Below are 14496 nucleotides of genomic sequence, written 5' to 3' on the forward strand. Positions count from 1 at the left end.
CAGAATGACCCTTCTTCTTTACACCCTTCCTGATGGCAGCCATTTTGCTGGGTCCAGGTTATAAAGATTCCCGTGGTTCTATTTTTAATTTTTAAGGAACCTCAGTATTGTTTTCCATAGTGGCCGAACCAAAAGTGTAGAAGTGTTCCCTATTTCTGCATGTCCTCTCCAATACGCTATCTCTGTGCTCTTGACAATAGCCATTCTAACTGCTGTGATGTGATTTCTCATTGTGGTTTGATTTGTCTTGTCCAGATAGTGATGTTGAGCATCTTTTCATGCACCTGTTGTCCACTTAGATGTCTTTGGGGAAATTTCTCTTCAGTTTCTCTGCCCATTTTTTAATTGAATTGGTTTTTTCTTATTGAGTTGTATGAGTTATTTATGTTTTGGATATTAACCCCTTACCTGAAATTAGTTTGTAAAAAAGTTTTCTCATTCTGAAGGTTGCCTTTCCAGTTTCTTAATTGTTTCTTTTGCTGTGTAGAAGCTCAAGTTTGACATAGTCCCACTTATTTATTTTTGCTTTTGACATATCCAGAAAATCAATGCCAAGATCAATGTTGAGGAGCTTCTCCCCTACATTTTCTTCTAGGAGCTTTTTGGTATCTGGTATTTGATCCATTTTGAGTTAACTTTTGTGAGTGGTTTAAGATAGATTTCAAGTTTATGTATTGAAAATTGCATGTATTTAACCAGTTTTCCCAGCACCTTTTTGTTGAGGAGACTATCCCTTTCTCATTGGGTGTTTTTGACTTCCTTCTCCAATATTGATTGACCATATATCTGGAGGTTTAATTCTGGACTCTCTACTCTCTTCCACTGGTCTCTGTGTCTGATTTTATGTCAGTACAATACTACACTATGTTGATTCTTATAACTTGTAGTATAGTTTGAAATCAGGAAGTGTGATATCTTTGGCTTTGCTCTTCTTCCTCTATATTACTTTGATTATTCAGGTTCTTTGGTGATTCCACACAAGTTTTAGGAATGTTTTTTTCTATTTCTTTGAAATGCCATTCTAACTGGTGTTTTTATGTTATTGTGTAAAATACATAGATGGCTTTGGGGAGTATGGACATTTTAACAATATGAGTTCTTCCAATCCATGGACATGGGATATCTTTTCATTGTGTCTTCTTTGATTTCTTTTAGCAAAGTCTTATAGTTTTCATTGTATAGATCTTTCACATACTTAGTTAAATCCATTCCTAGGTGTTTTACTGTTTTTTGATGCTATTGTGAATGAAATAATTTTTTCTATTTCTTTTTCAGATATTTTGTTATTAATATATAGTAATGCAAATGATTTTCTTATGTTGATTTAATATTCTGCAACTTATTGAAATTATTGCTTAGTTCCAATTTTTTTGTTTGAATCTTTGGGAATTTCTATACACAAAATCATATTATCTGCATATAGCAAAAATTTTACTTCTTCCTTTCTGATATGGGTGACTTTTACTTCTTTGTCTTGCGTAATTGCTCTAGCTAGGACTTTCAGTACTATTGAATAAGAGTGGTGAGAGTGGGCAACATTGTCTTGTTCCTGATCTTAGAGGAAAAGCTTCTAATATTTTCTGTTGCACATAATCTTAGCTGTGGTGTATGTCGTATATAACCTTTATTATGTTCAGGCATATTTTTTGTGTAACCAAACTGATCAGGTTTTTAAAAAAAATCATTAAATGATGTTGTGTTTTGTCAAATGCTTTTTTCTGCATGTATTGAGATGATCATATGATTTTTATCCTATAAAATGATGTGTTACACTTACTGAACTATGTACGTCAAACCAAACTTGTATCCCAGGGATAAATCCTACTTGGTGGTGTTGTGTGATTATTTTAATGTGTTCTTGAATGCAGTATGCTAATATTTTATTTAAAGTTTTAACATCTTATTCATCAGGGATATTAGTCTAAAATCATGGATTTTATATGAAATCCTTTTCTGCTTTGACATCTTTCCACAATTACGGTAGATTCAGCAGGATACTATGGTACACTATGGTATCTTTCTACAATCAAATACAGTAATGACAGAACTATCAGCACTGTGTCCTTCATAGTTATGGGGGCACAGTACCTGAGAACATCAGTGGATGATACATTGTTATAGGGAGATCTGCTGCTGGAAGGCCACAGGTTGTGCAACACTCTTGTGTGGGAACAGCAGTTTTGCACAACCTGGGTGGCTCTGCAGCTGTTGCCAAATTACAGCTCCCACCATCCCAATCTGTCCAAGCATGATGGGAGTTGTAGTTTTACAACAGCTGCAGGCCACATTGATAGGTGACCCTATAGTGGAATTTGCCTATGTTAATGTTAATGGGGACCCACCAATCACATGATGGAGGGACACAGGGGTCCCGCAGGCTTTCTTTTCCTAATGCGTGTGCACCACCTGTACCCTCTGACCTAGCAGTATAGTACTCTGCAGCGGGGACTCTGCTCCTGCCTCCCTTGTTTTGCACTGACGGGACAGCCCCTCCTCCCAGCCCAGGGCCCACAGCATAAGGGCTTGGTGATGATGAACTCCTTTAATTTGATCTTATCTGAGAAGCACTTTATATGCCCTTCCATTCTAAATGAAAGCTTTGCTGGATAGAGCAATCTTGGATGGAGGTCTTTGGATTTTATGATTTGGAATACTTCTTTCCAGCCCCTTCTTGCCTGTAAGGTCTCTTTTGAGAAATCAGCTGACAGTCTGATGGGAACTCCTTTGTAGGTGACTGTCCTCTTATCTCTTGCTGCTTCTAGGATCCTCCCCTTCATTTTCATCTTGGCTAATGTAATTATGATGTGCCTTGGTATGTTCCTTCTTGGGTCCAACTGCTTTGGGATTCTCTGAGCTTCCTGGATTTCCTGGAAGTCTATTTCCTTTGCCAGATTGGAGAAGTTCTTCTTTATTATTTGTTCAAATAAGCTTTCCACTTGTTGCTTTTCCTCTTCCCCTTCTGGTACCCCTATAATTCAGATGTTGGAATGTTTAAAGGTGTCTTGAAGGTTCCTAAGCCTCTCCTCATTTTTTTTTTTTGAGTTCTTGTTTCTTCATTCTTTTCTGTTTGGTCATTTTTTTCTTCCTTCTGGTCCACTTGCTTGATTTGAGTCCCAGTTTCCTTTCCATCACTATTGGTTTCCTGTGCATTTCCCTTCATTTCAATTAGTTTAGACTTCATTTGTTTCTCTAATTTGTGACTAAAATCCACCAGTATTTGAGTTGAGCATCCTGTGAGCATTCTGATCACCAGTATTTTGAACTGTGCATCTGATGTGTTGGCTATTTCTTGGTCGCTTAGAGTTATCAGCCCAGGGGTTTGAGTTCTTCTTGAGCTATGATGTTTTGGTCTGTTCGCACCTGTTATGTATGAGGGACAGAGCCCTAGGTGTTCACCAGGGCGGGGCAACTTATTTGCTGGGTTGTGATGCTGTATGTGGGGGCGGGGTCAAAGAAGGGCAATGGCAGTCCTCTCTGCTGCTTCCCGCTGCTAGAGCTTGCATGGTCCATCGCACTGCTCTCTCCTTCACCTGGTTTATTGGTCTGGCTGAACGGTTCATTGTTGTTGGACTTCCATATAGTTCAATTTTCTGTGTTTGATTGCATTTTTGTTACTAAAAATTTGTTGTTTCTAAACTTGGTTGTGCGAGGAGGCACAGTGTTTCCACCTACACCTCCATCTTGGCCGGAAGTTCCTACAAGCAAATTGGGCCCTTCTGGTGCTGATTTCCAGGTGGGTGGGTTTGTGTACGTTCTAGGACCCTGTGGTCCTAGAGGGTCATGACTCTCTCTGGTCATCTAGAGGTCATGACCAGAGTTCTCTCCAGTGAACTCTCCTGTAAGGCTGGGAGTTTCTCCTGCCACACCTTAGCCCCTGCAGGTTTTTTCAGTCTGAGGTTTTGAGGTTTATTTCCCCACACTGGAACCCTGGGTTGCACAGTCTGTCTTGCTCCCCAGTTGTTCCTCCTGGTTTATCTGCATGCAAATGTGGGACCGACCGATCCACCAGACACTGCCTTGCCATGAGTCTTCTACTGGTCTGGGCGAATGTTTCTTCAAATCCTTTGTTGTTGGGCATCCATACAGTTTGATTTTCTGGCAATTCTGGTTATTTTTTTTAAAAAAAATGTTGTTGTCCTTCTTTTGGTTATGCAAGGAGGCAAAGTGTACCTACCTATGCCTCCATCTTGGCCAGTGTTCTTCTGCTCCCACAAGTTTTGTTATGTTGTATTTCTACTTTCCTTTGTTTCAAGATAATTATTTTTCTATTGATTTATTGTTTGACTTATTGGTGGTTCAGCAGTATATTGTTTAGGGTCCAAATATTTGTAATTTTTCAGCTTTGCTCTTATTAATATCTAGTTTCATACCATTAATGTCAAAAAAGTTATTTGGTGTTTTTAAAATTTCTTAAATTTGCTAAGATTTGTTTTTATGTCCTAGCATATAATCTTTCTTGGAGAATTTTCTGTGTACATTTGAGAAGAATGTGTATTCTGATACTGTTTGAAAGAATGTTTTAAAATGTCTGTTAATCAGAGAGCCCATAAATAAACCCAAGTCTCCACGGGCAACTAATATTCGACAAAGGAGGCAGTAACATAAAATGGAGTCAAAATAACCTCTCCAACAAATGGTGTTGGGAGAACTAACTGGACAGCTATGTGCAAAAAAATGAAACTTGAGCACCAACTTACACCATACACCAAAATAAATTCAAGGTGGATAAAAGACTTAAATATAAGCCATGACACCATTAAAATCCTACAGGAGAACATTGGCAGGGAAATCTCAGATAATTCACACAGCAACATTTTTATTGATATGTCCCTGGAGTAAGGGACATAAATAAAAGAATAAACAAATGGGATCTCATCAAAATAAAAAGCTTCTGCATGGCTAAAGAAAACAGTATTAAGATAAAAAGAGAACCAACTGTATGGGAAAACATATTTGCCAATGATACCTCAGACAAAGGTTTAATCTCCAAAATATACAAAGAACTCACACGACTTCACTCTAAGAAGACAAGCAACCCAACTAAAAAATGGGAAAAGTACTTGAACAGACATTTCTCCAAGGAGGACATACAGAGGATCCAGAGACACATGAAAAGATACTCAATATTGCTAGATATCAGAGAGATGCAAATTAAAACCACAATGAGATACTACTTTACACCAGTCAGAATGGCCATCATAAACAAAGCAACAAACAACAAATGTTGGAGAGGTTGTTGGGAAAAGGGGACCCTAGTTCACTGTTGGTGGGATTGCAGACTGGTACAGCCATTATGGAAAACAGTATGGAATTTTCTAAGAAGACTAAAAATGAATATGCCTTTTGACCCAGCAAATCTACTGTTAGGATTATATCCTAAGAATCCTGAAACACCAATCCAAAAGAACCTATGCACCCCAATGTTCATAACAGCACAATTTACAATAGCCAAGAGTTGGAAGCAACCTAGGTGCCTGTCAGTAAATGAATGGATCCAAAAACTATGGTATATTTACACAATGGAATTCTATGCAGCAGAAAGAAAGAAGGAGCTACTACCCTTTGCAACAGCAAGGATGGAATTGGAAAGCATTATGCTGAGTGAAATAAGCCAGGCAGTGAAAGACAAGTACCATATGATCTCACATTTAAGAGGAAGCTAAACAACAAAACAAACAAGCAAGAAAAATATGACCAAAGACACTGAAATACAGAACTGGCTGATAGGGACCAGAGGGGAGAGAATTTCAAGGGAAAAGGGGAAGGATTCACAGGAACTAGTATAAAGGACACATGGACAAAAACTAAGGTGGGGGGAGGGGGAAATGGGAGGGAGGTGGGGAGCACTGGGGAAGGGGGTGGGCTGGGATGGGAGTAAAAGATAGAAAACTGTACTTGAACAATAATTAAATAAATTTAGAAAAATAAAATGTCTGTTAAGTCCATTTAATTCAATTTCCACTTTTCATTGTTGATTTGTGTCTAGATATTCTATGCATTGCTGACAGTGTAGTATTGAAGGCCCCCAGTATTATTGTTCTGTCTATTTCTTCTTCCAGATCTGTTAGTGGGTGCACACATTTTATGAGTGTTATATTTTCTTGGTGTATTGACCCTCTTATCAAGATAATGACCTTCTTTGTCTCTTGTTATTGTTTTAGGCTTAAAGTCTATTTTATGTGACATTAGTATGGTTATCTCCACTTTCTTTTGGTTTCCACTTGAGTTGGATATCTTCTTTCAACCCTTCACTTTGAGCCACTAGTGTGTTTAGAAAGCTGAGAGAGGCTCCTGTGGGCAGCATATAGTTGAGTATTGCTTTTTAAAATCCATTTACATGTACAGTGATTATTGATATGTAAGGACCTATTACTGCCATCTTTTTGTTTGCCTTCAGATTTTTTCATATCACTATTTCTCTTTCTATCTCTTCCTGCTTGCCTATCTTTGTTAGCCGGTGGTTTACCATGCTGAAAGTGTCAGTGTCCTCTTTTTTTCTGTTTTCTATGGATTTATTGTTTGACTTATTGGTTGTTCAGCAGTGTATTGTTTAGGGTCCATGTATTTGTAGACTTTTCAGCTTTTCTCTTGTTGTTTCTATCATCTACTCTAGATGTTTGTCTTGTGGTTACCATGAGGCTTACGTAAAACATATATCATACACAAAGCAGTTCATTTTATGCTGATAGCAACTTATTTTCATTCACTTATAAAAACTACACTTATTACTTCTCTTATATTGTTGATGTTATAGTTTATTTCTTTTTATGTGGCAAATTCGTTCACAATTTATAGTTATTTTTAATGTTATTTTCTTTAGCTTTTACACTATAGTTAAATGGTTAACCCACCATTCTAATATAGAGTTACTGTTTTCTAATTCTGACTGTTTTTCATTTTTATCAAAGCGTTGTGTATTTTCAAATGTTTTTATGTTGTTGATTAGTGTATTTTCATTTCAGCTTGAACAGCTCCTCTCAGCACTTCTTGTAAGGCAGGTTTAGTGATGGTGAACTCCCTCAGCTTTTGCTTTTCTGGGAAAGCTTTTGTTTTTCATTCATATTTGAAGGATAACTGCTGGAAGGTATTCTTGGCTGGCAACTTTTATCTTTCAACCCTTTGAGTATATCATTTCTCCTGGTTTATAGAGTTTCTGTTTTTATTTTATTTTATTGTTTATGCTATTATAGTTGTTCCCACTTTTGCTCGCTTTGCCTAGCCCCACCCTCAGGCAATTTCAATACCATCGTCTGTGTCTGGTTATGCTTATATGTTCTTTGGCTGAACTCTTCGTCTTCTTTCATCCAGGCCCCCCACTCCTATCCCCACCCCTGACAGCTGTCAGTCTGTTTCATGTGTCCACACCTTTTTCTATTTTGTTCATTAGATTCCACATAAAAATGAAATCATATGGTATTTGTCTATCAGTGACTGGCTTATTTCATTTAGTATACTATTCTCTGGTTTATAGAGTTTCTGCTGAGAAATCTGCTGATAGTTTAATGGTGGTTACTTTGTAAGTTACTTCCTTTTTTCCCCTTGCTGTCTTTGAGATTATTCCTTTATTACTGATTTTTTAACAGTTTAGTTATAACGTGTCTTGGAAACATGTTTTTGCGTTGAGACTATAGGGTGTTCTACTAGCTTCATGGACTCATATGTCTATTTCCTTCCCATTGTTTGGGAAGTTCTCAGCTATTATTTCTTTAACCTTTCTGCCCCTTCTCCCTATCTTCTATTTCTGGTACACCAATTATTCTTATATTTGCCCTTCTGATTGAATCTGATAGCTTTGGTGGAATTTCTTCACTTAAAAAGAATCTAAGCTTCCTATCCTTTTTAACTGAATTATTTCTATATTCCTGTCATCCAAGTAATTTATTCTTTCTTCCATCTGGTCTGCCCCATTATATATGACTCTATTGTATCCTATATCTCATCTGTGAATTTCTCAACTCTAGAATTTGTTTTATTCTTTTTTATAATTTCAGTTTCTTAGATAAATAACTTTTTCTGTTCCTTGAATTTATTTCTGAGTTCATGGAATTGTTTTTTTCAGTTTTCTTATAGTTGATGGAATTTCTTCATCATAGGTATTTAAATTCTTCATGAGTTATGGACAATGACATGCAGTGTACAATTATTATAATACAATAGCTTTATTAGCTCTGTGTTTCGTGTATTCACAAGTGTAAACCTACTTTTGCCTCACCCTGTATGCAGTTAAGCTTCATTCCTGTATTTTCAAGACTCGAGAGCTTATTTTTTTTCATTCTGAATAATATTCTATTATCTGGACGTACCACGGTTTATTTATCCATTTACCTACTGAAGGCATTCTGGTTGCTTCCAAGTTTTGGCAGTTATAAGTAAAGCTGCTATAAACATTTCTGTGCAGATTTTGTGTGGACATAGATTTTCAGTAACTTTGGGTAAATAGCAAGGAACATGATTACTAGATTGAATGGTAAGAGTATATTTAGTTTTGTAAGAAACCATCTAGCTGTACCATTTTGCATTCCCACCAGTAATGAATGAGAGTTCCTGTTACTTCCCATTCTTGATAGCATTTGGTATTGTCAGTGTTCTGGGCTTTAGCCATTCTATAGGTGTGTGATAGTATCTCGTTTTTATTTAATTTTGTATTTCCTTGATGATACAAATATATAATGTAGAACATCTTTTAACCTGCTTCTTTGCCATCCATATATCTTACTTGGCAAGATTTGTGTTAAGGTCTTCAGTCCATTTTGGGGGATTATTTGTTTTCTTATTATTGAATTATAAGAGTTATCTGTATATTTTGAATTACAGTCCTTTAGCAGACGTGTATTTGGCATATATTTTGTTCCAGTCTGTGGCTTATCTTCTAACTTGTTTCACAGTGTCTTTTGCAGAGCAAAAGTTTTTAATTTTTTAAAAATATATTTTATTGGGGGACTTCCAGCCAAGGTGGAGGTGTAGGTGTTAACACTTCACCTCCTCACAGAACCAAAAGGATAACAACTAATTTAAAAACAAAAAGCAATGACAACTGCAAGAAAATCAAACTGCATGGAAGTCTGACAACCAGGGAGTTAAAGGAGAAAGATTCATCCAGAATGGTAGCAGGGGCAGAGATGGGAAGCCAGAGTAGAGAGGACCAGTGGCAAGGCAGAGGATGGGGGACTGGGGTGGTCAAGGTGGTGCCTGGCAGAAGAGATTCCCCACATTCACATGCAGATAAGCTTGGAGGAACAACTGGGGAGTGAGACAAACCATGCAATCCAGAGTTTTAGTGAGGGGAAATAAAGCCTCAAAACCTCTGGCTGTAAAAATCTATGAGGGTGGTGATGGTGGGAGAAACTCCCACCTTCACAGGAGAGTTCATTGGAGAAACCCATGAAATCCTTGAATATACACAAGCCCACTCACCTGAGAAACAGCACCTGAAAGGTCACAATCTGCTTGTGGGAATCGAGGGAAGTGACAGAAAGTAGAGCAAGAAGGGCAAGAGCCAATCAAGCATCATTGTTCCCTCTCTGACCCCTCCCCCACAGACAGTGCCACAATGCAGCCCCACCCTGGAAAATGCCTAAGGCTCCATCCCTCACAATTTAACAGGTGCACTGAGACAAAGAAATATGGCCCAAATGAAAGAAGAGATCAAAACTCCAGAAAAAGAACTGAGAGGTAAGGAGACAGGCAACATATCAGATGCAAAGTTCAAAACACTGGTAATCAGGATGCTCACAGAATTATTGAGTTTGGTCACAAAATGAAGGAACAAATGAGGGCTATACAAAGTGAAATAAAGGAAAATATACAAGGATCCAACAGTGAAGGGAAGGAAACTAAGACTCAAATCAACAATTTGGAACAAAAGTAAGAAACAAATGTTCAATGGGAACAGAATGAAGAAATAAGTATTCAAAAAAATGAGGAAGGCTTAGGAACCTCTGTGACAACTTTAAATGTTTCAACATCTGAATCATAGGGGTGCCAGAAGGAGAAGAGGAAGATCAAGGAATTGAAAACTTATTTGAAAAAATAATGAAGGAAAACTTTCCTGGTCTGGCAAAGGAAATAGAATTCCAGGAAGTCCAGGAAGCCCAGAGAGTCCCAAAGAAACTGGATCCAAGAAGAACACCAAGGCACATCATAATTAAGTTACCCAACATTAAAGATAAGGAGATAATCTTTTTAAAAGGATATTTTATTGGTTATGCTATTACAGTTTTCCCAATTTTCTCTCTTTATCCCCCTTCCACCTTCCAGCATTCCCCCTGCCTTAGTTCATGTCCATGGGTTGTACATATAAGTTCTTTGAATTCTGTTTCTGATACCATTCTTAACCTCTCCCTGTCTATTTTATGTCTATCAATTATGCTTCTTATTCTCTGTACCTTTTCCCCCTATTCTTCCCCTCCCCTTCCCCACTGAAAACCCTCCATGTGATATTCATTTCTCTGATTCTGTTCCTGTTCTAGTTGTTTGCTTAGTTCTTGTTTTCATTGTTTTTCTTTTTTTAAAGATTCAGTTGTTGATAGTTATGAGTTTGTTGTCATTTTACTGTTCATATTTTTTGTATGAATAAGCCTTTATTCTTTTATTTTATTTTTCAAGGGAAATGAGGAGAAGGAAAAAGTCAGCATATGTTTTACAAAATGATAGATAGCAAGTGGAAGTACCCAGCACAGCAAAACCAATCATCAAATAAACAGTCCCCAGTAATGGAGGTCACCAAAGCTGAAGGGACCTCAGTCTCCTGTAGTTCAGAAATAAGAAGGAGTCGAGGAAAGTACAGACGGGCACATACTTTCCTACCCTCTCTCCCTCTGTCCCCATCAATTAAAAATTTCATAAAAAAGCTTTGGTTTCTAGCAGTAAACATGAGTTACACTTGTCTATCTCCTATTAAACAATCTTGTGGCTACTTTGACATAAGTTTTTTGCACCAGCATATAAGTTCCTGAGTGACTTGGATATAAATTCATCTTCCTTTCTTGGTCTCCCTTTTTTTGTCTCCCAACACCACATTCAAAATGAAAGCCCCCCTCATTGCTTCTCTACCCTATGATTAGAGATTAAAGTACAGGAACCTAAGGGTTTGGCATGAATCACATATCAAAGAATGGTCTGGACTCAGGGCATTGGGAAAAACGGATGGAATATTTTTAGCTTCTTCAGAATTTTTTCAGAAATTATATAAGAGATGGGATGACACACTACACATTGAATGTGTATGTGTGGGTATGTGGGCATTTGTGGTGGGGTGCAGATAAAAAAGAAGACAGGGTAGGAGTCCTTTTTAGGACAGAAGATTTGGCCCAAATTAGAAAAGAGGGGAAGAGGAAACAAAAGAAAGGATGTTTCAAGACCTCCACTTTAAGAGGGTCCCCAAGCTTATGTTTCAGATCCTTGTTGCCTGGTGCAGAACCTTTTGTCAAAGACACTTTAGCTATTTTTCTCAATACAAAAAAAAAGTTTGTAAACAATAACCACCCCCCTCCAAACATGGAGAAAGACCAACATGTTTACACAAACTAGGCCACCTAGCAATCACCAAATCAGCTATTGTGAAGTCTTACAAAGCCCAGACAAATACAATAACTAGAGGAGGCAGCAACTGGGGGAGACAAGAACCCAGGATCAGACACACATAACCCAATGCATCCTACTGCATTTGCCCCGTTTCAACACAGTGAGGTAGGTTTTCGGTGATCTCATAGTATGTAAATGAAACCTGCTTTTCTCTTTTAGCTACTATGGCACTAGTCACTGCTGCAGCAGGGTAGGACACTGGCTCTAGGTGCCACAAAGAAGTCATCACTTATGGTCTCTCTAGAGACCAAATGGCAAAGCAAAGAATTTTTAAAGGTTGCGGAACTTAGACATTGCTTCATTTATTCATCCTAGGACAGCTCAAAATGGGTAGAGAGGTACTGTTTTTAAAACCTATCTTTATTAACTTGTTTTTTGTTTTTAACACACACACACACACACACACACACACACCCCTTGCTGTGCATGGTATGCCTAGCCCAATCTAGTGAGGGATGGGTCTGGTGTCTAATGAGAGTCCAGAACCTGGGAGTTAGAGGTTTGGAACAGGAATCCTTGGTCACATATATATAGACAGCCGTCACTTAATCTTGGCTTCCCTTCTGTGCCTTTCACCTAGCCCCAGTGCTCCTAACCTCTGCATCAACCACTTATTCCTGTTCAGACCACTTTGCAATCTTCCAGTAGAAGGAGATCAACTAATGGGGCCACCCAGTTAAAATCTAGTCTTCCACAAAACATTGAAAATGGAGGGGTTTCAAGAGGACACTATGGCAGAAAGCCCAGCTTTAACTGGCAAAAATGAGGTAGTTCAATAGGCTATACACTCCAAATAGTTGTTCTCCCTGATGATAAAAACAAAAAGCATTCCTGCTGTGCAGACCCAGAGCTGTTGCCCACTTATTCCTGAGACTGCTCATGTATCTGAGAACAGAGTGTAGGAATGAGGGCCTTAGATTAAAATACACAAAAATACAAAACCAGCATATTTATATTATGAAAAAAAGTTAAAATGCACAAGATACATCATTTGCACACAGCTAATGCAGTTGTCATCCTGAAGAAAGTGGGACCCAAAGTGCAGTTTTCCAAGGAACCAAATAAAATTGCATTGGCCCAGAAATGGAGTGGGAAGGAGCTTAGGAGCAGCAGGTCTGCAGCTGTTCCCCAACCATCATTTTTGCCTATAGTCACAGCCCATTCCCTGGGGCAATTCTCGGCACCCTATCCCAAGAGTGGGGGGTGAGGAAAAACACTGCTGTGCCCTTGAGAGATTCCCTCTCACAGAATGTAGTCGTTTGTGGGCTCGGTTCATCAATTTGGTCTCATGCTAATCTTTTCACTCCAGCAGGGGAAATATTATCATTACATATCCTTCTTTAAAATGAAAACAACTTCCCTATCTAGGTCACTTTCAGAAGCTGGAGACTCAAATAAAGCACACACAGAGGGATTTCCCCCAAAGCCCTCACATGCATTTGGATAGAGTGTGGTTGGAGTTCCTTTGCCTCCCCCAACCAAGAAAGAAGAGGGGGTGAACCTATGGAACTCAGCCTGAGATACATGGCAGTGCCAGCTGCCTCTTACCCTACCTGTCCCCACTTTTTCTATTCTGCAGATTGATGCCTGCTCCTTGAAACTTCAGTATCACAAAAAGATAGCCTCTGACCCACGGTAGCTCAATTCTGGGCATCAGGGTGCAGGTCAGTGCCATGGATCTCTTCTTCATCCAGAAAGTAGGCTGGCTTTCCCTGTGAGCTAGGGGACTGCTGGGCCTTCAGTGGACACGAGGCCACCATATGGCTGATGTTCTGGCAGAATTGGCACTTCTTGGGCTGGGGTGGCAGCTTGCATTCCTTGGCATGATGGTATGGATCTCCACAGTTGCAGCACCTTTTCCTTTTGATCTGCACTTCTGCAGTTCTTCCCTTTGGCTGCTTCTCACTTCTAATACAGAACACCCCACCAGGACTAATAACTCTAATAGATTATGGGCCCTCGATCTCTTTATCTTTAATCTTGGGTAACTTAATGATGATATGTCTTGGCATGTTCCTCTTTGGGTCCAATTTCTTTGTGACTCTCTGGGCTTCCTGGACATCCTGGAAGTCTATTTCCTTCATCAGATTGGGGAAACTTTTCTTCCCAATCACGTAAGTTTTCAACTTCTTGCTCTTGTTCTTCTTCTGGTACCCCTATGATTTGGATACTGGAATGTTTAAAATTGTCCCAGAGGTTCCTCATTTTTTAAATTCTTGTTTCTTCATTCTGTTTCAGTTGGATGTGTATTTCTTACTTTTGTTTCAAACCATTGATTTGAGTCCCTGTTGCCTTCCCGTTACTATTGGTTCCCTAAATATTTTGCTTTATTTCACTTTGGGTAGCCTTCATTTGTTCCTTCATTTTGCAACCAAGCTCAATCAGTTCTGTTGACATCCTGATTACCAGTCTTTTAACTCTGCATCTGAGAGGTTGCCTATATCCTTGTCCCTCAGTTCTTTTTCCAGAGCTTCGATCTGTTCTTTCATTTGGGCCATATTTTTCATTCCTTACAATTTATATTGTAAGGGGGTGGGGCCTTAGGTATTCACCAGGGCAGGGAAACCCTCTTTGCTGTGTTGTGGCACTGTCTGTGGGGAAGGGGTCAGGGAGAGAACAATGCTGCTCGCTTACTCTGCTCTATTCCCACTTTCCAACAAACTCTTGTGTGAGACTGGGAGTTTCTCCTACGGTGCCAACACCTGATGTAGTTTATGGTTAGATTTGAGTCTTACTTTCCTGTCCAGCCAGTCCTGCTTGACTCATGAAGTCTGGCACCTTGCTGTGGGACCTCTCAGCCAGCCCACCTGCATGGTCTGCCTCCTTGCTGTGGGTCTCCTTCCTACAGTTCTGGTCGAATATTTCTTTAATTCCTTCCTTGTCAGAGTTCCATGCAGTTTGATTTTCTGGCAC

Source organism: Sturnira hondurensis, unplaced genomic scaffold (genome assembly GCF_014824575.4).
Source record: "Sturnira hondurensis isolate 20B ecotype Veracruz unplaced genomic scaffold, ASM1482457v3 Scaffold0007578, whole genome shotgun sequence".
Taxonomy (NCBI): domain Eukaryota; kingdom Metazoa; phylum Chordata; class Mammalia; order Chiroptera; family Phyllostomidae; genus Sturnira; species Sturnira hondurensis.